Source organism: Felis catus, chromosome C1 (genome assembly GCF_018350175.1).
Source record: "Felis catus isolate Fca126 chromosome C1, F.catus_Fca126_mat1.0, whole genome shotgun sequence".
Taxonomy (NCBI): Eukaryota; Metazoa; Chordata; class Mammalia; order Carnivora; family Felidae; genus Felis; species Felis catus.
Window position 1 is genome coordinate 136127337 of NC_058375.1, and position 22596 is coordinate 136149932.

A 22596-nucleotide genomic window follows, 5' to 3' on the forward strand; every position below is an offset into this window, starting at 1 on the left:
TATTGCAAAAGGCCAAAAAAAGCCCACAAGACATGAAAGGAAATATATATACATATATATGTGTGTGTGTGTGTATATATATATGTGTGTGTGTGTGTGTGTGTGTGTGTGTGTGTGTGTGTGTGTGTATTTAGTGGCTAAATGACTGGAAGGTAGAGTTCTACCAAACCATCCCAACTCATTTGAACACCACTCTAATAATAATGGGTGAAAAATTTAGGACAATGATAAGAAGAAGCAAGGATAAGTGCTTATTTGGACTGTCCAAGTAAACCTGGGAACATGATCTCCCCTACATGATAGTCATTGCTGTTACTGGCTGTGCATGGCTCAACTGAACCACACATGAGTCAAACAAAAGCATGATCACAAATTTAATTGGTCATGTATGTATTTTTGCACAAGTTATATTTTAATAAGTTTTCTTATTAAACTTATTCTCTTAAACTTATTTTCTTATTAAACTTATTTTCTTATTAAACTTATTTTCTTATTGAACTTATTTTCTGTGTGGCGAGAAGCATCACCTTTTGAATTACTTCAAGGGCTGGCATGACTTTGTCTGCCTATGCTGACCTCTCTCCCTCCCTGGTCATTCATTCTTCTCCATTGGCTGAGAATACAAGTAAGTTTGACTATTTGGGGATTTTTAAGCATACCTCTTGAAAAGAGATTTGAAACCTTCGCCTTTTTGCTCTTTGGTATTCATAGAGGATAAGGACAAGCAGATAGTAATGACAGCATCAATTAAGGAGTTAATAACCAAGGAAAGTCTGTCTGTGGCTAATTTAGTTTGAGCATTATAAGATTATATCAAGTAATATTTGTTGAACATATTAAGTAATATTTGTTCTATAAACAAGTCATTAGCTGGTTTTTCTGATACCCATAGTGGCCCTGGGTCAGTCTTGTTATCTCTTCAGCTGAATTTCCTCATCTCTTAAGTAGATATGCATTATTACCTAAAGAGTCTAGATGAACTTGAGTCTATTATGAATATTAGTGACTTTGGGGGAAACATGTTTGTTATGAAAAACATGGCTTGATCTGAACAAATTGTTAGCCTGCTTAACCATAAATACCTTACACATATATATATTTTTTAAATTTCTTTTTATCCCCAGCTGCACTGATGAGGAAACTGAAATACAGAAAATCCAGAGTAAATTCCACCAGGCCACACAGCGAGGTCTGATAGAGCCAGGAGTGACTTTATGAAATCCAGACCCTCAGACTAATGTTCTATCAGCCAGACCTCCATGTGAGCCCCACAAATGTAGGTAGAAATAGCTTTCCCTAAAATGCTCATGAAGCACATCAGAGCAATGCTTCATTTTATGTGACTTCTAATTTGAAATGCAAACAATTGCCAATTTGTTTGACTTGTATTTATAATTATTTCCTTGTGAATTACTCATCACTAAATGCTTTATAAATATTTTCTCTCTTTCCCAATGTCTATGGAATGATTGTAGCATAGAAAATATTGGCTTTTGAGAACTTATTAATATCTCCTTTTGAAATAACGTGTATTTGTAAGATAGAATAAAAGCATTTTAAAGAAACAAACATTGAATTCAAATTCCCTCTCAGACAGTGACTCATCTGACGTGCTTATTAAGATGAAATGCATATTGACATTTATTTAAAGGTGCCCGTTATATAACAAGTAGAAAGTAAAATACGTGTATTTGAACTTACTAGAACAAAGCCTCACCCTCAGCTCTTCCTGATAGATTTTTTGACTGCACTAAGTTTGTGTAAGCTGAAGGCATCGCATTGTATACATAACAGAATCTGGTTTCACTTTTGCCATTAATGAAAAAAACAAGCTAGTGGCCATAATATGGCAGCATGCATCATATGCTTATCATAATCTCAACATTTAACTCGACATGAGGAACTCAGCCCTTTATTTCTCAGTTGTTTTTTTTGTTTTTGTTTTTGTTTTGTTTTGTTTTGTTTTGTTTTGTTTTTGAACATGAGACCTGATTTAAAGCATTTTCTAGATGGGAAAATAAATAGCCCTTTACTCAGAAATTTACCAAATTCAGATTAGAATACAGAAGTAAGTAACCTGAGTCAGAATATTATTCTCACACTGTGCTTGTAATCATTGAATATCAAATATTTTTTAAGGAAGAAAGAAAAACAGTATTTCTCCCCATTTTTGGTCCTGATTGCTACCAAATGACAGTTGTATATGTGTTTTTCAGTCTTTGCTGTGAAAAAGTTGATATAAATTTAAAGCAGCCTAGATACCAAAAGTCCAATATCCTCTTTTAAAAACAGAAATTTGAAATTGTTAAATATTAACAGCAATCCCCTTAAGCAAGAGAGAAAGGGGAACCATTAGAAGAAATTCAAAGAGTAACACTCTTATTAAAGGGCCACGAGGGTTGACTTAGAAGATTAAAGAAAAATGTAAAAAGGAAAGCTGTATCTGTTGCAGGAAAATACCATGATAACCAAAGCTGCCGCAGTAATATAAACAGACTGAATAGAGCAACTTCTCAGTTTGCTGTAACAGAGGGAGAAAATGGCCCAGCTCATTTACTCAGGTAGGTATTATTAGGTGCAGAATGGAGTAATTGAAAAGCAAGTCCGTGGCCGTAAATATTATTTGAAATATCTTTAAGAAACACAATTTAAAGTGAGAAGGTGTGATAATCATCAAATGAATGTAGAATTTTGAAAAATTTTTATCCCAATCCCTACTTCCCCTCCCCAAATCTTAACACAGTAGAAAAAAGAGAGCGACTTAGATACAAAAGTCTCAACTCTGTGCCCCCAAGCGGGGACTCATTTTGTATGACTGACCCAGAAATGCACAGAGAGGGGCAAGATAACATAAAGAACAGGCTGAAGGGACAGGAAAATGCTCATTTTAAAAGGAAAATAAAAGATAATGTGAAACATGAAAAGCCACCTCATATGAGAGAGAAATTAAAAAGAGAAGTCAGGAATATGCAGTTTTCCATTCCCCTTACCTGATTCTTCTTGCCACTTCACTGGTTAAGTTTGATAGGTTGCAGTAGCTGGCGTGGAAGAGGTATGCCTGTCAGCTGTTCACAATGCAGAATCTTGAAAAGGTCAGCATAGTAGCACTATGACAGGCCATGTAAGTCATTATGTGACTTATAACTCATTTGTAAGTAGAATGAGAACGAGAGCAAATTAATGTAAACTCTGCCATAAGACCTCTAAAAACATGTTAGTTGTATTGAAAGCTAGGGTTTCCTTTCTACCTAGAAAGACAAACATATTTCCTCCGTACGGGTGGCTTGCCTAGGAGCAGGAGAAATGGAAAATAAGTTCAATTTGCTGTGAAAGAGGCTTAAAGAAAAGATACTAGCAGCAGAAGGAAGGCAGTTTGGAGAGCAGATAGGTAATAAAATACATATACGGGGGGTGCTTGTGTTTAGGTTCGGGTTGGGGCCATTTGGACGCCACATCTTGATCAAAAAAAACCTTGACACTCAAAGTCGTGTATATTTAAGGAATATTAAGATAGTATTATCAAATAAAATATATCTATGAGTGTCCATATTTCTATTGCGATGGATCTGTTCACTGTGGAGCTTTATCTTACATTAAAATAGGCCTAATTTTATACCACTAACAAAATTTTGTTTTTTAAGTGAAAACTAGCAATGCAGTAATCCACACGTCTAGCACATTGGGAGTGCTGAAATGCCAAAGAAAGTTGCTGAACATGCTACAGGTGATTGATACTGAGTAGCGAAAGAGTTAATTATCCATAATACCTTTTCTCCCCCCTCAGACATCCCATTGTCCCTCTGTTACACACTTAGGCACGGTTCCTAATGGCAAAATCTATTAGAATGCACAACACTCTCCCAAGGGAGGTGGTGGAAATCCTGTCACTTGAGACATTTAAAACTATACTGGATAAAGCACTAGAGAGCTGTGAGTGCATGTGCTCCAACCCTCAAGATAGAATACATGACCTAATGGGTGCTTTTCCATCCCTTAATGTCTCTGATTCACTGGGTTTTTAAATAACTACCTCACATTTAAGTGGATCTAGAAGAACAGTCTATTTTTTCAATGGGAACTTGGTTTGGTCTATAAAGTGTCAAGACAGAGGTGACAAGACAAACCACAAGGGAATGGAGGAAGCCTCGTGGAAATTTAATTGATTTAGAAGAGGGTTGAGCAAACACAACAGTGTATTAGGGTTTAGCAAATGCCTCAACTTTTTTCAAATGTTTTCAGTTCAAGAAAACCCAAAACACATTTGGCTAAACACTTTTTCCTTGATTTTCAAACCCATGTGTATTTCAAGGGAAATTTAATCCATGTGTTTCTGATTCATTTACACTTAGCTCATCAAAATGTGGTTTCGTAAGACTCATTTGATGTCTAAGAAGCCTTGTGAGCTTTTTTATAAGCCTTTTTTCTTTGAACCAGGAAGTTGCTTTTTGCCAAGAGTCAATGGAACTTCAACCAGAAAAGAATCAGTTTTGTTTGGGATTTTGGATCCTCAGAGTTGGTGGGAGCTAATAAGCAGGGAAGGGAAGAGAGCCACTGATTCAGATAGAATGGACATTCCTATTTCTACTATATTATCCATTCAAATGACTTGAAAGAAAACCTCTATGCCCCCCCCTTAATTTGTAGTGGAAAATCCACCTCAGATCCTTGAAAACCTTATAGGAAACATAAGGATGAATTTTATTTCAGGATGCAATATTGTCATGTGTTCTGATAATTGTCCACTAATGTGTCTCTTGGTGATGAGTAATCAAGAGAGTCATGTCATATTTATCTCAGAGGCAGTTATAAAAAGTGACTCAAGAAGGTGTTTAGATTGGCCATCTTTCTGTAGTAAAAGAAAAAAAAAGCCCTCTGCCTAGGTTTTGTTTCTCTGTGCACAATACCACTGGTTCTTTAAACAAGAAATGAGACAAATAAGACTCACTGAATGTGCTGATTCAGGTGCACACAATCCCCTATCTCATTGCCGGTATTCTTAAAGAGCATCTGGGGTAAGGAAACATACATCCGGTCCATCCGTCAAGAGTCTATGAGAAAGCCAACAATGTTTGCACCTGCAGGATGAATTACATCTTTGGTGAGTGTGGGAAGCTACATAATGAGACAGCTGAATGGCTGACACATTTATTTTTCCTTGCTCCTACCATACTTTCTTTTTGCACTACCTTTCCTTCTCCTCATTCTTCCCCACCTTTACACCATCACCGATCACTGCTAGATAACAGAGCAAATGTGACACATTCATCCAAGGATGGGTTGACATGGTTTACACGTTGCTTTCATTTGGTTGTTCTTTGGATGAATTCTTCGTTGAGAACAAGATAATGAAAACCATACGGTCACTGAACACAAAATCTGCCGTCACTTTGGCTGTTCCCTTACAGCCCATTTCATTTCATAAAAAGCTGGTCCCTGAGTTTACTCCAGTGGAAGATCCCAACCAGGTGGAATCCTGCCCCCTATGGGTTTGGATAATTCAGCAAATGTGGCCAATTTAGTTCCTTGCCTGTCACCTGTACATCAGAGAGCTCATGCTAGCCTGACATCGCTTTAGAAACACGGTCTTTTAAGTATTCAGAGAATTTTATTCAGCGACCTTCACTGGGGAAACTGAAGACAGAAGGTGTCTGAATCCTGAAGACAGGATAGGTGACAACTAAGAATGAAAAGAACATTGAAAGTTTCTTAACTCATGCTGACCTCAAATTTTGAACCACTGCCTAAAGGAAATGAATATTTAGAATGTTACGGTGAATGAAGGTGAATGTGTATGTAGTCTCTGGGCTGAGTTTTGACAGTACACAGGAAAATTACAAATTTTTAACTGTGGCAGCCAGTTCAGACTACTACAGGTGTGAGGATAAAGAATTCGTCGTTGATTCAACTTCCCATATCAGTGAGTGAAAAATCTCGAAGCAATACAGATACAGATGAGATGCTTGGCATTTGAACAAAAGAAGTTGATTTTTACTTTCTAATTTGTCACTTGTTTTCTTGCTTTACACAGACACCAAAGAGACATCTCAGCTCTATAAAGTCAGCTCTGAAAACACAAAGGTTAAAAACTACGATTTGTGGTTTAAGATACAAGAATGTTTTCTCTTCAGATTGACTGGGAAGACTTTCTCTTCAGACGGACAGAACTTATAAAAGTAAGTTCCAATCTATTACGTCTAATTTCATTTCCTTTCTCAAAGACAAGTAACCGAGAAATAAAAACCACAGTCAGGGCTCAACATGTAACTCCCATTCATGTTTCTGATGCTGAGGAATACTGTCAAATTCTTTTTCAGTACAAATATACGTTTTGCCTTTAATTATCAGAAATCTTCATCATCGATCAGGCAGAGCAAACTTTGTATAATAGAGTATTATTATGTCTCCCCTATTAGTACAGAAATGGAAGCAAAGTGATTAACCACAAAATATACACATGGCTGTGATTCACATTACTGAGAGATAGGAAAGAATCTAGAGGCATTTTGTAGAAACTCCTCGTTTCATGGGTAAAGAAACAAAAACCCGGAGAGCTTAGGGGACCTGTTCAAAATTGCCAGACTGGCATGTATCAGAGTGGATGTTAGAGTTTAATAAATCTCTTAAATACTAATCCAGTGCTATTTTCACAATCAAAACAATTTCTGTAGGAAGAACATATTCCTGGGATAGGCCATATCAGATAAGACTACGGAGATTCTTTGAATTTGAAAAGTTCTCATGATGTAGAATTCTCGTATTTAGAACAAATTAAAGTATAATTCTCTCACTGAACTGGATTTAAGAGCTCTAGAGTCCTGTATGTTTGCCCGTTTTACCTCTACCTCTTGGGAGGAGGACTCTAAGGCGCCTTAGAAGAACACCACAAGTTCCTTGAGACAATATCTTACAACCGTCAAAAATTTCTGGAATTGTGGAGGACAGACACTAAGGTTAACCCCAATGACCATACTATATTAGTTTGCTAAGGCTTCCATAACAAAATACAATAGACTGGGTGGCTCAAGCAACAGAAATATATTTTTTCACAATTCTGGAAGTTAGAAGTACGAGATCAAAGTGTCAGCAGGGCTAATTTCTTCTCAAGCCTCTCTCTTTGGCTTGTAGATGGCCATCTTCTGTCTTCGTCTTCATATGGTCATTCCCCTGTACATGTCTGTCTCCTAATCTCTTCTTATAAAGACAGCAGTCAGGTTGGATTAGAGCACAACCCAAAGACCTCATTTTAACTTAATTATATCTCTAAAGACCCTATATCCAAATGCAATTACATTCAAAGGTACTGGGGATCAGGCTTCCACAAATGGATTTTGGAGGAACACAGTTCAACCCATAACACCCACCTTCTTATGTTCACTACTTTCTTATAATCTCCTTTGAGAGTGGGTGAGAACATTGACTTGATTTTAACCAGTGGAATATGGCATATGTGATTGGAGTCACTCCCATGATTATGTAACATGTTTTAATAACCTGCCTGTCTTGTCAGCAGACTTGCTTTAGAGACTTTCTCTCTTATTGGCTTTGAAATAAAAAGAGGCCATCTTAGGAGGCCCACATGGGAAGGAGCTAAGGCCTGTAGCCAGTAAGAAGCTAACTCCCTCAATTTTTTAGTCAAAATAAATATGGATTCTGCCATCAACCTGAGTCAAGTTGGAAGTGAATTCTTCCTCAGTCGAACCTTCCAATGACAATCACAGCCTTCACCAACACCTTGACTGTGTGTCCTTACAGAGGACTCCGCCAAAACACAGCCTGAACTCCTGAGCCATAGAAACAGTGAAGTAATAAATATATTTTGTTTTAAGCCACTAAGCTTGTGGTAATTTGCTACATGGTATAGAAAACTATTAAGTAAAAATCCTTGAGTGACTTTGAAGCACGCTATGGGTATAGGTAGAGGAATTTTGATAAGCATGATAGAAAATGCCTAGTTTGGGCAGATATCTGGACAGTGAGGACGCTGTCACTGAGGGCTCACAATGAAGGGAAGAGTATGATATTGAAAATTAGAGGAAGGGGGATTCTTGTTATACAGTGTAAGAAAGCTTACCAAAATTGTCTTCTATAGTTATATGAAAAACAGAAATGTAGGTGATGAATTCGGTAATACAGCTGATTTCTTTTTTTTTTTTAACGTTTATTTATTTTTGAGACCGAGACAGAGCATGAACGGGGGAGGGTCAGAGAGAGGGAGACACAGATCTGAAACAGGCTCCAGGCTCTGAGCTGTCAGCACAGAGCCCGACGCGGGGCTCGAACTCACGGACCGCGAGATCATGACCTGAGCCAAAGTCGGCCGCTTAACCGACTGAACCACCCAGGCACCCCGTGCTTTCTAAGCAATGTGGTAGAGGTGCTGTCTTGTTTATTCTTGCTGATTGTAGTTAAAGATGAGAGAAATTGAGGGAAGAGTTACCAACAAAAAAATGAACCAAGACTTGATGATTTGAAAATTCCCAGTCTCTGCAGATTGGGGGGAAAATCAATATTAAGAGATTCATTGTCAGAAATGTTTGCTCTGGAGAAAAAGTTGAAGTTGTGACTCTACAACCTTCTACTAAATCCTCAGAAAGGTGAAAAGTTTAGGATATTCAGTCACAAAAATGGGCCTATCGGGAGATAAACAATATGCCTCACAGATTTTCCCAATCAAATCATAAACATTCTGCTAAATTGAGTGTGGTGTTCCGTAGGCATTTTATCAGGACACCAGGGGAGAGGGATTATCTCAAAAGATCATGGGCCTGGTTTTTGTCTGAAGATGTGAACCCCGTAGAAATCCACAGGAGACCTAGAAAATACTTGAAATAATTGTTGCGATAAGGAGGTCACTATCACTATAGTTAAAAGTCTGTCTCTTGGTTTGCCTCCTCTCTTTTTTTCCCTTTGCTCATTTGTTTTCTTTCTTAAATTCCACATGAGTGAAAATGTATGTTGTCTTTGATTGATTTATTTCACTTAGCATATTATGTAGCTCCATCCACATCATTGCAAATGGCAAGACTTCATTCTTTTTTTGACTGAGTAATATTCCATTGTATAATTGTGTGTGTGTGTGTGTGTGTGTGTGTGTGTGTGTGTGTATAGACAGTATATATACATATAGACACTACATTTATATCTATATCTATTTATATCTATATATACATGACAACAAATCAACAAAACCAACAAAAAACAGTACAGTATGAAAAAAGAATGTCAGACTACCACAATTCTACTGACAGGAGGTACTGACAGAACTACTTAGCTGAAAACCTGTGCACCTTTCATGAAAAAAGAAGAGTGACTTAAGGGGTGCCTGGGTGCCTCAGTTGGTTGAGCGTCCAGCTTCAGCTTAGGTCATGATCTTGTGGTTTGTGAGTTCGAGTCCCGTGTCAGGCTCTGTGCTGACAGCTCAGAGCCTGGAGCCTGTTTTGGATTCTTTCTCTCCCTCTCTCTCTGCTCCTCCCCCACTTGTGCTCTCTCTCTCTCTCTCTCTCAAAAGTAAATATTAATTTTTTTTAAAGAAGAGTGACTCAAAAAGCAGAACTAAGCCATAGCAGGGAGCCTAGAGCCACAGAGAATTATTCCCAGTCCTTAAATTCTAATCAAGAAACTCCAAACATTTGCTTGGCTGGATTTCAGAACTTATTTCTGTGTCCCGCCATTTTATATTGAGTTTTTTAGAGGCAGATAACTGTGTCTTTAGTGTTACAGGAGAGAAAGGCCTGAAAGCTAACTATTCTTAACAATTATACCCAGAAACCTCATTCTTACCTGATTTAAATAATGAGTTTTTGAATTTTGAGCTGGTGCTAAGCAAGCATAAGACTCTTGGAAACTTTGAAGGTGGTGAATTTATTTCCCATGTTGAAAGGATGTTAATCATTGATGTGGTCAACAAGGAAAGATGACCCTGAAGAGTCCCACTTTGTTATTTTATTTTATTTTATTTTATTTTATTTTATTTTATTTTATTTTATTTTATTTTATTTTATTTTATTTTACTTTATTTTATTTTATTTTTTTTTAATGTTTATTCATCTTTGAGAGACAGACAGAGACAGAGCGTGAGTGGGGGAGCAGCAGAGAGAGAGGGAAACACAGAATCGGAAGCAGGCTCCAGGCTCTGAACTATCAGCACAGAGCCCAACGCGGGGCTCGAACTCACGAACTGTGAGATCATGACCTGAACTGAAGTCGAATGCTTAACTGACTGAGCCACCCAGGTGCCCCAAGAGTCCACTTTCAACCCCCTGTATAATCCCCTCTTCAATTGGGGGTGGGGCCTATAACTTATTCCTTTTTTATTTTTTTAAGTGTATTTATTTTGAGAGAGAGACAGAGAGTGAGCAGGGGAGGGGCAGAGAGAGAGGGAGACAGAGAATCCCAGGCAGCCTCTGCACTGTCAACACAGAGCCCGATGCAGGGGCTTGCCCTCATGAACTGAGAGATCATGACCTGAGATGAAATCAAGAGTCAGATGCTTAACTGACTGAGCCACCCAGGCATCCCTGTAATTTGCTTCTAACCAACAGACTGCACAAGGCGATGGAATGTCACTCCTAAGACTATGTTACATTACATTAGAATTATCTTGCTAAAAATCTGTCAACAGCCTGAATCAATTTGTAAGTAGACTGTCCCTAGGCAAGCCTTCAGATAAGAAACACTTGCTTATTAACCTTTTTGTGTGTCCTCTAACCTACACGTGGACATGTTGTCTTCAAAACCAGGAGATTGTAAACTTTTCAAATTAAGGATTATGGCTGTCATTTCTACCCCTGGCACTTGGTAAGGTGGTAGTGGGATACACTTGAGGGAGTAAATAAAAGGGCCGAAGCTTTTCTTCTCCAGTAATCTCAGCAAGTTCATTCTTTCCATGCTTATAACATGGGTGCCCTAGCTGCAGGTATAAAATGGAGATAAACGCTATAGATGGAAGATAAGGATATAGTTCTTCTGTAAGTTTCTTTTTTTGTTAGCACAGAGACATTTTCCAGAATCCCATAGGACAGCGTCTCCATGCATCTCATTGGCCAGTTCTGGATACCATGCATACCTACCACAAAGCAATTCCCACAAAGCAGTTGGCAGACTGATAGGCCAACTGCAACCTGCTAAGACCAATTACAATACTCTTGAGTTACTGGGGAATAGATGGTGGATACATGTGAACAAAATCAATGTCTACCAACATGAGAAAAAAATGTGAATTCTCTGTTGTCTATACAAACAGTTGTATCTTCTTCAAGAAAATAACACAATTTTGCAAGTTATCTGTATCATAAAATGACCAAAATAGATATTTTGGTGCTAATATTAATTAAGCACCTCCCATAGACAGTGGTCTAGAAGCTAGGGATACATCAGTGGAAAAACAGCTGAAACCTTCTACGTCAAATAAATTATGTCATGGGCACCTGGGTGGTTCAGTCGGTTAAGCATCTGACTCTTGATTTTGACTCAGGTCATGATCTCATGGTTCCTGGGATCAAGCCCGCGTCAGGAGCTATGTTGACAGTGAGGAGCCTGTGTGGGATTCTCAATCTCTCTCTCTCTCTCTCTCTCTCTCTCTCTCTCTCTCTCTCTCTGCCCCCCCGCTCACACTCTCTCTATAAACAAATTTTAAGAAAAAGCTTCAAATAATGTCACATATAGATGGTATAAAAGATAAAATTTCTAAAAGTAAAATTTAGAGGTGGCTTGGCTAGGGTGGAAATGGGCTGTTTGACAAAGCGTAGCCACATGTACATCACTGGAAGAACTGTAAGTGGTACAGGCTGACCTGAATTCATACTTGTTTAAAAAAGAAGAGATGCCCCCACTGCACCCCTGTGACCATTGCACTTGTTTTGAATATCTCTCTCCTTCCTTAATCTCTCTAATCTGTTCTTCACTATTGGCCGCTTCCCATGAGCACTTCAACGTGCCGAAGATTCTCCTATTTTAAAAATGACTGAACAAACACATAAACAGTAATGGCGCCACCGCGTAGGGCTGCACTGTCTGTGTAAGGCACACCTCCAAGAGGAGCCAGACCCAGACTACAGTATAGGTAGCTGCAGTACGGTGTCCCTGAAATCTTCCTCCTGTTTCAGATGCCTGCTCTAGCTATGGTCTCATTTTTCTGTCTCCCCTCTCAGTGAAGAACTCTAAAATACTTTTTCCATACTAGTTGTATCTTCATTTTCTCCTCCTGTGTATTTCTAAGGTTACTGCCATCTGGCTTTTACTCCACCACTCCTGCAATACCAGCAATGGCATCTTCTTACTAAGCCAAGGACCCCTTCAGTCCTTATGTTGTGTGACCTTTTGACAATATCGGATTCTCTTTCTTGAAATATTCTCTTCCCATTTCACATACTCCCCTGGCTCCTTTAATCTCTCTCCTCAACTCTTCCTTCTCAGCCTCCCTGGGGATTTCTTGCAGTTCTGTGATGCACTATGTTCTGCTCTGGGCTCCTTTGTCTTGTCATCCATGTGATGCAGATAGAGCTATATAGACTGGGTAATCAGAGTCTTGTTGGCCTTTTTCTTTTGGCACATTAAAAGTTATTAAGGGGTGCCTGGGTGGCTCAGTCCATTGAGCATCTGACTTCGGCTCAGGTCATGATCTCACAGCTCATGAGTTCGAGCCCTGTGTCGGGCTCTATGCTGACAGCTCAGAGAGTGGAGCCTGCTTTGGATTCTGTGTCTCCCTCTCTCTCTGCCCCTAACCTACTCGCATTCTTTCTCTGTCTCTTTCAAAAACAAATAAACATTAAAAAAAAAGTTATTGAGGGGCGCTTGGGTGGCTCAATCAGTTAAGTGTCCATCTCTCGTTCTTGGCTCAGGTCATGATCTCACAGTTCATGAGTTCAAGCCCCATGTTGAACTCTGTGCTGACAGCACGGAGCCTGCTTGGGATTCTTGTGCTCTCTCTGCCTCTCCCCTGCTCACACACATGTTTTCTCTCTCAAAAATAAGAAAATAAACTTAAAAAAAAGTTACTGGCATATTTTGGTTATTTCAGTACAGCTAAACCATGCTCAGTTTCATCTAATTATGAACTTCGAAGTTGATATTTTTGAAATGAAGTGGATAGATAGATAACAGATTGGTCTATCCATATCTGTATCTACATTTATGCAACAATTATATCTAAGACACTGTGATCTAATACCTACCTGAAATATACTAGGTGCTGGATAAGTCACTGCTGAATAAATTAATGATTATAATTTTTAGGGAAGATTATAGAAAGTATAAAATCATGATCATAAACTGTAAAATATAGATTATAATGGTAAAATATCTCTGAAATGTGATTCAATGATTTATCTTCTACCTCAAAATATTTTAAGTGCCTATTTTGCATCAATAATCTGGCACTTTGGAAGACTATGATTTTACATGTAATAGGATATGGATTATTTATACTGTTCAGACCTGAGGTTAAAAATCTAACACATCTTGTGTTTGTGGCATGTTCTTGGCCACAATTATAAGAAGAAAAACAAATAAATAGAGCAGGGAGATTTGATTATTGGACATTTAGATATAAACTAAGTTACTAGAAGACACCAAATTATTTTAGGGTAAACTGAGACTATTCCATTTATGCTTTATGAGCAAGGAAGATAACTTAAATTTACTGAAATATCAAATAAAATATGAAGTTGAAAAATCACATCCTTATATTTTTTAAGCATAAAGAGGAAGAAAAATGATTCAGACTTCTAAACTTCGAGCCCAGCTTCCCAAGGGTCAGTTAGACATTTTTATTAAAAGAAAAAAAAAACCCACAACATAATACATCCATTATTCTTTCATTTTGCAAAATGTCAAACTCCATGTGATCCTTTTAATTTCTATGGGTGTTCTAAACAGATTCTAGCTAGAGATGCAGCTGATACACAGCTTGACCAGTATAGATCAGAATGTGCATAAAAAGCCATGGTGACTTACACCACAGTATCCAAAACCCTTGAATTTGACAGATATAATAAAACGAAAGTTTCCTTTCTCTCGCATTTCCCCTCACTAACATACCTACCTTTTGCCCAATTTTGTCTCATGAAAATGATTTTTGTGTCTAAAGGTTACGGGCTCCACAATGGATCTGTGCTACTCTTTCACTTCCTGGAGCTGAGGAAAGGTCACGAGCAGTTCACTACTTATTCCTTGAGTAGCCAAATTGGTATTATTCTCTGAAGTTGTTCATGAGAGTAAGACAACACGAGGGCGAGATTAGAGAATTTCATCTGAAATGTACGGCTTCCTTCTGTCTCCTCTCTGACTGCCCAGGGCTAGAAGTCACTTACCCGCGTTCATCTTAACATGTGAGATTTTGAACAATTCTTAGATGCGTTGAATAGACTGATCAAACGTTATGCGTTTAAAAGTGAATAAACTTTATTCCACCTCCACAGCGGAGAAAGCTAATGACTTAAATGTGGAAAGCCAGTCTTTTTTGTTATTGCTTTTTTTTCCCTTCACTTATCAAAAACCGCAAGGATTTCCTGTTTCATCATTCTCTACGTCTACCTGTCGTGGTGTAAAGGTGAAATGCCTGAATATTAAGCCATAATCAATCATTGTACACACACTAATTACTTTCTGTCCTCCCCCTTCCTTGTCCTCATGGTCCAAAGCAGGTTTTTGAGACTGAGTACATTCATCTGAGCTGTTAGCTGCTACGCTCCACTGCATCCTCGTATGATCTGCCTGGTCCAGACCCCTGGAGAAAATTTGTGCATGCATACTGTATGTGAACTTTAGATAAATAAATAAACACGCGAAACAGCTCCCAGATAATTGAAAGTGAATGAAGGAGGGAGCAAAAAGAAAACAATTTCTCTGGGGATAAGCAGCTAAGGTGGCAGGTATGATTAAAATCCATATGATTTATGGGTAGGTGGATTACTAACATGACAACCCTGTTAGTGTTTGTTTGTTTTGGTGCATTTGACAATAAAGTTTTGTTGTTGTTGTTGTGCTTGCTGTGGGTTTTGCTCAGGAGTTAGCCACTCAGGAATTCCTAGTGCCTGACTGAGCAGTAATTTAGCAAGCTCTCTTGTGCTCTTTTCCTGTCAGCATTAACATGTCAATTCATTTTAATAGTCTGGGCATGCTCAGTGGGCATGCATTTTCTCAGTAGGTATCCCAGGAGCCCACCCCGTGGTGCAGAAATGTGTTATAGCTTGTCTCAGACCTCGGAGACTTCAGCAGGTTTATTTTCATTATGGCCAAGTATATTTGTTAAAATGAAGCCAAAATAATATATAAAATCAAGACCTTAACAAACGAAATAGGTTATGTATATTTGATTGGTAATTTAAGCTCTTTCAAAGATTAGGTTGTACAATCTTTCTTTACACAAAATTATTACATAGGAGAGCTTTAAAAAATATGTGCTGTCACTGCCTCTAGTTTTTGGAAGTTAAATGATATTCTGTCACAATGGGAATTTTCTGTAATCATGATTAATAGTTGAAGTGGCTTTTATATTAAATAAGAATTTGCCTAGTATCTTTCTTATTAGAGTGTTTTCAAAATAGATTTTTATCTAATGTTCTGTCTATAAGTAAGTAGATGAATGAATGAGAAAAATAAGTAAATAAGTACACACACACATATATACACACACACTCAAAACAAACTACCCGGTAGGAATCTTGGTCTTCATAAATCAGTACCTCAATTGTCAAATTTAGGTCTCAATTTAAACCCAAATTTCAGATGTGTTAGGAAAATACCTTGACAGACAGAAAGGAAGTGAAAGAAGAAAACTCATTCCACAACCCAAACAGAATTCAATTCACGATTGCAGAAGAGTTGACAATTTATGCCATTTATACAAATTACTGCTTAAAAAAACCAAGACTTTGAGGGCATGCTTGAAAGCAGCTGAAAAATTCAATGTGTTGTACTGTTGACACATTTTGGATCTCAGGATTTTTTGAACTGCTGAACAATTCTGTAACATTGAGAGTAAAAAAAAAAAAAAACAAAGTTGTGAGATATCAAGATAGAGAATTACATCCGCTTTTTCTTTGAATTCTCGTTTTCAACTTTTTTTTTTCTTTCCTTTTCATCTCTTTTTTCTTAACCCTGGGTGTCAAGCTTTGTCTATTCGATTATGTAAGGGCAGTGAGTTGACTGTATATAGGCTCAGACGATTTTTCTGTGGTGCAGTTGGTGGGAATGGCCAGACATTCACGCATCATTACATGATCCAACAGAATTCCGTTTAGAATTTAGAGTTCCACGCACAGATGTCTGTTACCCTTATACCGCAGCCATACCCTTGTATCCCACAAAACATTCTTTAAAACGATTTTAAGTAATATTTTTGTAAACCATTTTGCATATGAAACATTTTAGAAATTCTTGACACAAACTTTCAGAATTTTCCGGCTGTTATCTTTACCTCTTTTCAGTTTTAACCACGGATAGTGACAAGTTACCCATTAGCAAGAGTTCCCTTGATGCTTCAGATCTTGAGGGATTCGAAATCTGGACCTGGAATGTTTAAGCAAATCAACCATTTTAAATAATTGTAATAAAATTTTAACTGCTATCATCATTCATAGAAAGTTACAACTATTGTGCTTGCTAGGGTCCAAAAATAGTCACTGAACTCAGGAAGTAGCTGATCATAAATGCTTATTCAGGTCAGGGAAAATGTTTTCCATATTCTGTATGTAAAGGCAAAGTGGAGAGATAGAGGGTAATAGGAAGGGATACAGAGCAGATTAGGTGGGTGAGAAGGCAGAGGTCAGATGAGATGGAGTGACTCTTCTTCCTGACACAATATTCTGTGGTTTGCCATCACTCTGCCTCGTTCAGGAACCCCTACAGTTTTCTCTCTGCTCCTCGTCTCACTGAGTACACAAGTGCATCTCGGGGCGTACATCAGTCTGTATACTGGCACGTTCACCTTAAGGAGACTAGACACAAGAAAAATGAAGGAGCAAACATATCCCTTATCTCCTGAATCTTAAATTATACCCACTCTTTATGGTTCCTCTGAAGTTTTGCATACCGGGCAAAACTTGAGTTAGCATTTAGTCTGTTTGCCAAGAAGAGAAATGACACTTTTGTCCTAAGTGGATACACCTTAGTGCACAAAAACTTTGTTCATGTAAAATAGGATGGAAAAAGCCTTTCATCTGCAAAGTGCTTTCAGACTTTCAATGAGAGGTGCTCTATTTTCATGAGTCTTCTTACACATTCGTTAATATTATTATAAAAAATAATTACAATTATAATAAAACAAAGTAGAGAATATATTCTGCCTGTCAACTCTCTCTGTGTTCAGTATGCAATGGGTTACCTGGTGGTAAGTAATAAATTCCCTGGCTTATGTTTTTAGTCAAATACAGTACTTCCAATTTTTTTAAATAAAATGTTTTTGCAGACAGTTTATGATTTGTATAGTTTATGATTGATAATGTTTATTAATAGAACTCCAAATCTCTGTCTCTCTCTTGCTCTCCCTTACATACACATACTCACACCCCCACCCCTGCATGCACACTCTTCAGGGCTCATTCTAATCTAATAAGGATTATTTTCAAGGCATTCCAGACATCATGTTCCAAATTATTATTCTATAATCCTTGTTTTTCTGCTGAAGATAAAAGGAGGGTGTGTTTAAAGAACCATTGCTTGGAAGTCTCTTTTAGTTAAATGTTAAAACAGTAAAAAAAAAATTAGCTGTGAAATATACAAGAAGGTTCTATGGGATTTTGAATGAATCCTTCTAACATTCAAAGTGTTTATATATATTGTGTGTGACTAGAATAATGGAAGCAGTAGAAGGTACCATATTTTAATCAATTTTCAGAATTATTTTGAATAGGACTTTAACTTTAGAACTAATAAAAATGTAGCACATAAATGTCCAATAGCTAAAATATACTACCTAATCATTTGCTTTTTATGGAAATAGGGGTAGGAATAGTAAAATTATTATTTCCTTTACATATCTCTGTCAATTTCTTTTACTCTTAGGATTTATGGCTTCTTTTTTTTTTTTTTTTACAATGAATCTACTTTTCAAAGAATTACTTATTCTTTGAGAACTTTACAAAGGCATTCTACGTGATTTATTTTCATATTATTTACACCAAATGTGTAAATCATGCAGTAATGATGGTAGCATCTTTGTAGTTCTTTTTAAATATGGATGAAATATGAGGTTTCTTCCAAGGTACAAACGTCATTAAGGGCTCAGGTGGTTAAAATCAACATGAAAAATACATGTTGCATTTTCTCCCCTTAAATGCAATAATGTAATCAGATTTCGTCATCTTACCTACCTCACTTACAGCTTTATGGAGATTAATTAGTTTTTAGACCCCAGTCACATGATCTTCTCTGACTGTCATTTAGCTGGCTGACTAGAACCTGTAAGCTGTGTCCTGCCCCAAAGGAGAGATTAAATTTTAGTACGTTTGTCTTCTTTCTTTGATTTAAAGGGGTTTTTGAAGTTATGATTTAATTGTATTTCGTTGTTAATTGGAAATTTATTGCAACCTTGTGGTGGTGGAAAGTAAATATTTAAATAATTGTAAATAGGTAAAACAAGACGTTATCCCTATTTTGCTATAAAGGACGTTTATTACACTGGCACCTAAAAAGTAGCTTTTTACTATTTACGATGCAGATGTTACAAGCATCCAGATGAATTATCTACAGCAAACTTCAACCTCACAGAGGAAGTTACTCGGGTGAGTTAAGAACACTGGTAACTTGTGGTCCCAAGACAAGTTTCTAAGGTCAAAATGAATGTGGAAGTTTTAAAAATTACTCAGGAATTTACTAACTCACAAACCAAAAACAAAGAAAAATTATGATGACTTAGGGCCAAATTTTGGTTAAACAACAACAGCAACAACAACAACAACCATCCACAAATGCAGAAAACTTGTAAGAACAACAAAAGCTTCCTAATTACCAATTTGTTACTCAATGAGATAGTTTCTGTGGTGGCTGTTAAACTTCTTACACGGTCTCTGATGACACTGAAGATGTAGGCTGAAAGACCACAGCCTCAGTTCTCCTGTTGGGATACTGACTGTGGATTCTCAGTGTGGAGCAAGAAGAAGAAAATGTTGATCTGCTTTCCAATAAGTGGTTAAAGAAAGAAAAGCAACCTTGTCTGCTACGGTTGTTAAAACATTGATATTTCTAGCTGGGCTCCTCCTTAAGGTGTAATGAGAGATTTGAAGTGTGGTGCGTTCCCCTCCTTCACATCACTAAACCAGGGAACCACAACTCCCCGTAGAGTTTCAGGGAGACATAGGACCAAGTGGCTTAGTTATCCGTAACTCCTGAGCAGTTGGTTCAGAACTGGAGACACAGGGGCATAGATGCATGGTGAATGTGTGACCGTCTGGCGGCTATTTGACTACAGATTTCCTTTCATGGGTACATAACAATAAACAGCCACTCTGCTTAAGAGAGAACTTGATTCCGTAAACACATGGAATTTCCTGGCTCTTGAATGAAGACACCACAGGATTTTCACTGCTCAGGTGTTACTGGACTCAGTGCTGCTTCGGGAACCAAAATTATCTATTTCCCTCGCCTGTGGAGTTGGATCATTGCCTTTGGCAGTAACCCCAGACTCCTGCAATGATGAAGACATCCCTCTATGCCTCCATAGAAAATAGCACCAACGTGGATGCCATTAGAAACACTCAACTGAGTGTATGCTGAGAAACTTGTGTCATCTATACCTTGCATGAAGAGGGAGGCGTGAGAAGGCCAGTATAAGTTGAAGCCAGTACCCTTGAATGAGAATTACGAAGTTATCTAAAATCTCTTTGAGGACACCAATACAGTATTTTCGGGCTCTTTTTTTTTCCCCAAAGCACTGTTCATCCACTTGTGCTTCCTGCCTGACTTTGGCAATGAGAAAATAATCGCTCCACTCTATGCCTGCCTTCAAAGATTGTTTAAATAATTAGAAGGGAGATAAATTATGTGCAAGAATCCCAATACTCATCCTGGAGCATTTTTATAAATAATAGATTTGATAAGCTTTATATTCATTTTCTTCATAAGGCCTGTTGGAGAGTAAATTCCATTTCAGATTCCCAGTTTGTAAACAACAAAACCCAAGGCAAGAGATGGATGACAGGATAGCCAAAATCTTCTGCAGATTCATTGGTCCCATCATCCTCTCTCTATTATCCTCAGGAACTGCCTCATTCTGTTTGAGTTTGTTACCAGGAAATATTGGTTCCTTATATACCCTATAACATTCTTTCAGTCCTATGCACAGATATCATGCATACCATTATCCTACATTTGGATTAAAGATAATAGAAAAAATATTCTCCCATTGCCATGTAAACATTACATATCTAATTAGTTGCCTCCAGTGATGGTGTAGTTTCAGAGTTGTACCTGCATGGTTACATTCTTTATTGGCACCTGTGAGTTGCCCCTCCCCGTCTCCCACAAAACAGACCTATTCCAGCAGGGGTAGAGGGTAAGGAACTCTCCCTCCCCCACCCTCCAACCACCACCATCCATAGAAATTATCATAAATAAACAAATGCCTGAATATATCCATTTCTATCACCAGTAGGCTGCATTCCAAGCCAGGCATGTTGATCCTGGGTTTCTGTTCCATTGATAAAAGGGGATATAGCATTTTTGTTCCAGCCCAGAGCCGTCCAATGTGCTCTTGTAAGGCAAGTTTCCATGTTGAGTGAATAAGGATCATTGTTTCCTACATAATGAGCCTCCTCTCCTTTGGCTCCAGTGAAAGGCTGCCACCACACTGGCTAAGAAATAGTCCTGTTTAACCGCCAAGTGTCTGCTGAACACAGTGTGGTAATGGAAATGATTTTCTTATCCATCATTACATGACTGGCACATGAATAATTTTGCCCACCAGGTCATCATGTCACATCAGCTGTGGTAACCAGGCTCCATCAAATGTAAAAACTATACTGCTCCTACAAAATGATCACTTTTACCAGAAAAATCAAGAACTGTCTTTATTTCTACCCCCCTCCACTCTATACATTGAAGATACTAGTTTCAGAGATGAATAAGAAAAGCCAATCAAGTGTATTGACTGAATTCATATCATAATTGAAAATATATACATTTGCAAGTTTTGTATCTGTTTCTGGCCAGCATAGCCAAACTAAAGGTCCAGACATTAATACTAGATCCAGTTCACTAATATTTATTGCTCTAAATCCAATCTATATTAGCATGTCAGCCCTGTATCAGAGCAGAAGACAGCAGTATTTATGATTATTAGTACAATATTGAATCATCCTGAACCAATTACTGATCCAATTACTGTGTCATTATTATCTTCTGAATAGGGCTTGATTTTTCTGTGATAAATATGATGCAATTAAACCACCTTTTTACATAATAAAACACTGCAGGTGTTTATTCTTAAGAGTTCACAGATACCAACAACCAATAGATTTAATTAAAAAAATCCTTGATATAAGTGTGAATTTCATTAAATTTTTCTAACTTTAATGTACATTTAAAGTGTATCATATTGAAAGATACAATTGTGTAATCTCTTGTCTGGCCATTATTTAGAAACTATACTAACTTTCAGACCAAACAAATATTAACATAGTTGCTTAATATTCTGATTAAAAATGTCATTTATTCAAGGCATATAAACATTAACTGAATTACTAAAAAAAGTTTTTAGAGATAAACACATTACAAAAAAGACTGATAATGAGAGTAATTGTATATATGCAAATTTAAAGCTGGCTTTTCCACTGCATATTCAAATATACTATTATTTGAATGACCCATACTTCAAAAAATCTGAACATTAATAACTCTAAAAATCTTCATATATAAGACAAACATCAGGGCGCCTGGGTGGCGCAGTCGGTTAAGCGACCGACTTCAGCCAGGTCACGATCTCGCGGTCCGTGAGTTCGAGCCCCGCGTCGGGCTCTGGGCTGATGGCTCGGAGCCTGGAGCCTGTTTCCGATTCTGTGTCTCCCTCTCTCTCTGCCCCTCCCCCGTTCATGCTCTGTCTCTCTCGCTGTCCCAAAAATAAATAAACGTTGAAAAAAAAATTTTTTAAGACAAACATCATTACATAGAAAACAATGTTTGAACTCAGTATTATTTTTAACACTGGAAATAGCCCAAGAAATTGTCTTAGTTCTTGAAGTATTTCTTCTCTTCTCTCTTCCTAGCCCCAAATTTAAAATCAATTTTTACATTTAAAGGGTTGGAAAGCAATGACCAATAACAGCGTTATCATTTTTTTGGATTTTACAAAAATATCTTGATGATTATAATAATCAGTTTGATATATTTTAAAGCACTATAGCTCAAGTTAAATTGCAGATTTTTTTTGTAGAAGTGAACAACATCAACTATCAATTTTCCAAGACTTTCACATAAATCAAACAAGAATTTCATGACTTTATAAAAAAAATGGATTAAAAATAATAGATTCAGAAAGAAAACTACCTTGACAGGTTCAATTTATTGCCAAATGGACTTATTATACTATTTCTGTCCTGGATTTCTATTGACACCTTTTGGAACAAGACGATTTGATATAAATCATAGCCTACCTATCAGGCT

At 37.5% G+C, this 22596-nt stretch overlaps 1 long non-coding RNA gene across 1 annotated transcript; it reads left to right on the forward strand.

The window, feature by feature from the left end:
- Positions 1 to 1127: 1127 nt before the first annotated feature.
- On the forward strand, positions 1128 to 14983 carry LOC123379389. Its single transcript, XR_006583775.1, has 4 exons — positions 1128 to 1276; positions 2453 to 2561; positions 6029 to 6173; positions 14643 to 14983. It is a non-coding gene; the product is annotated as an uncharacterized LOC123379389 (long non-coding RNA).
- Positions 14984 to 22596: the final 7613 nt, after the last annotated feature.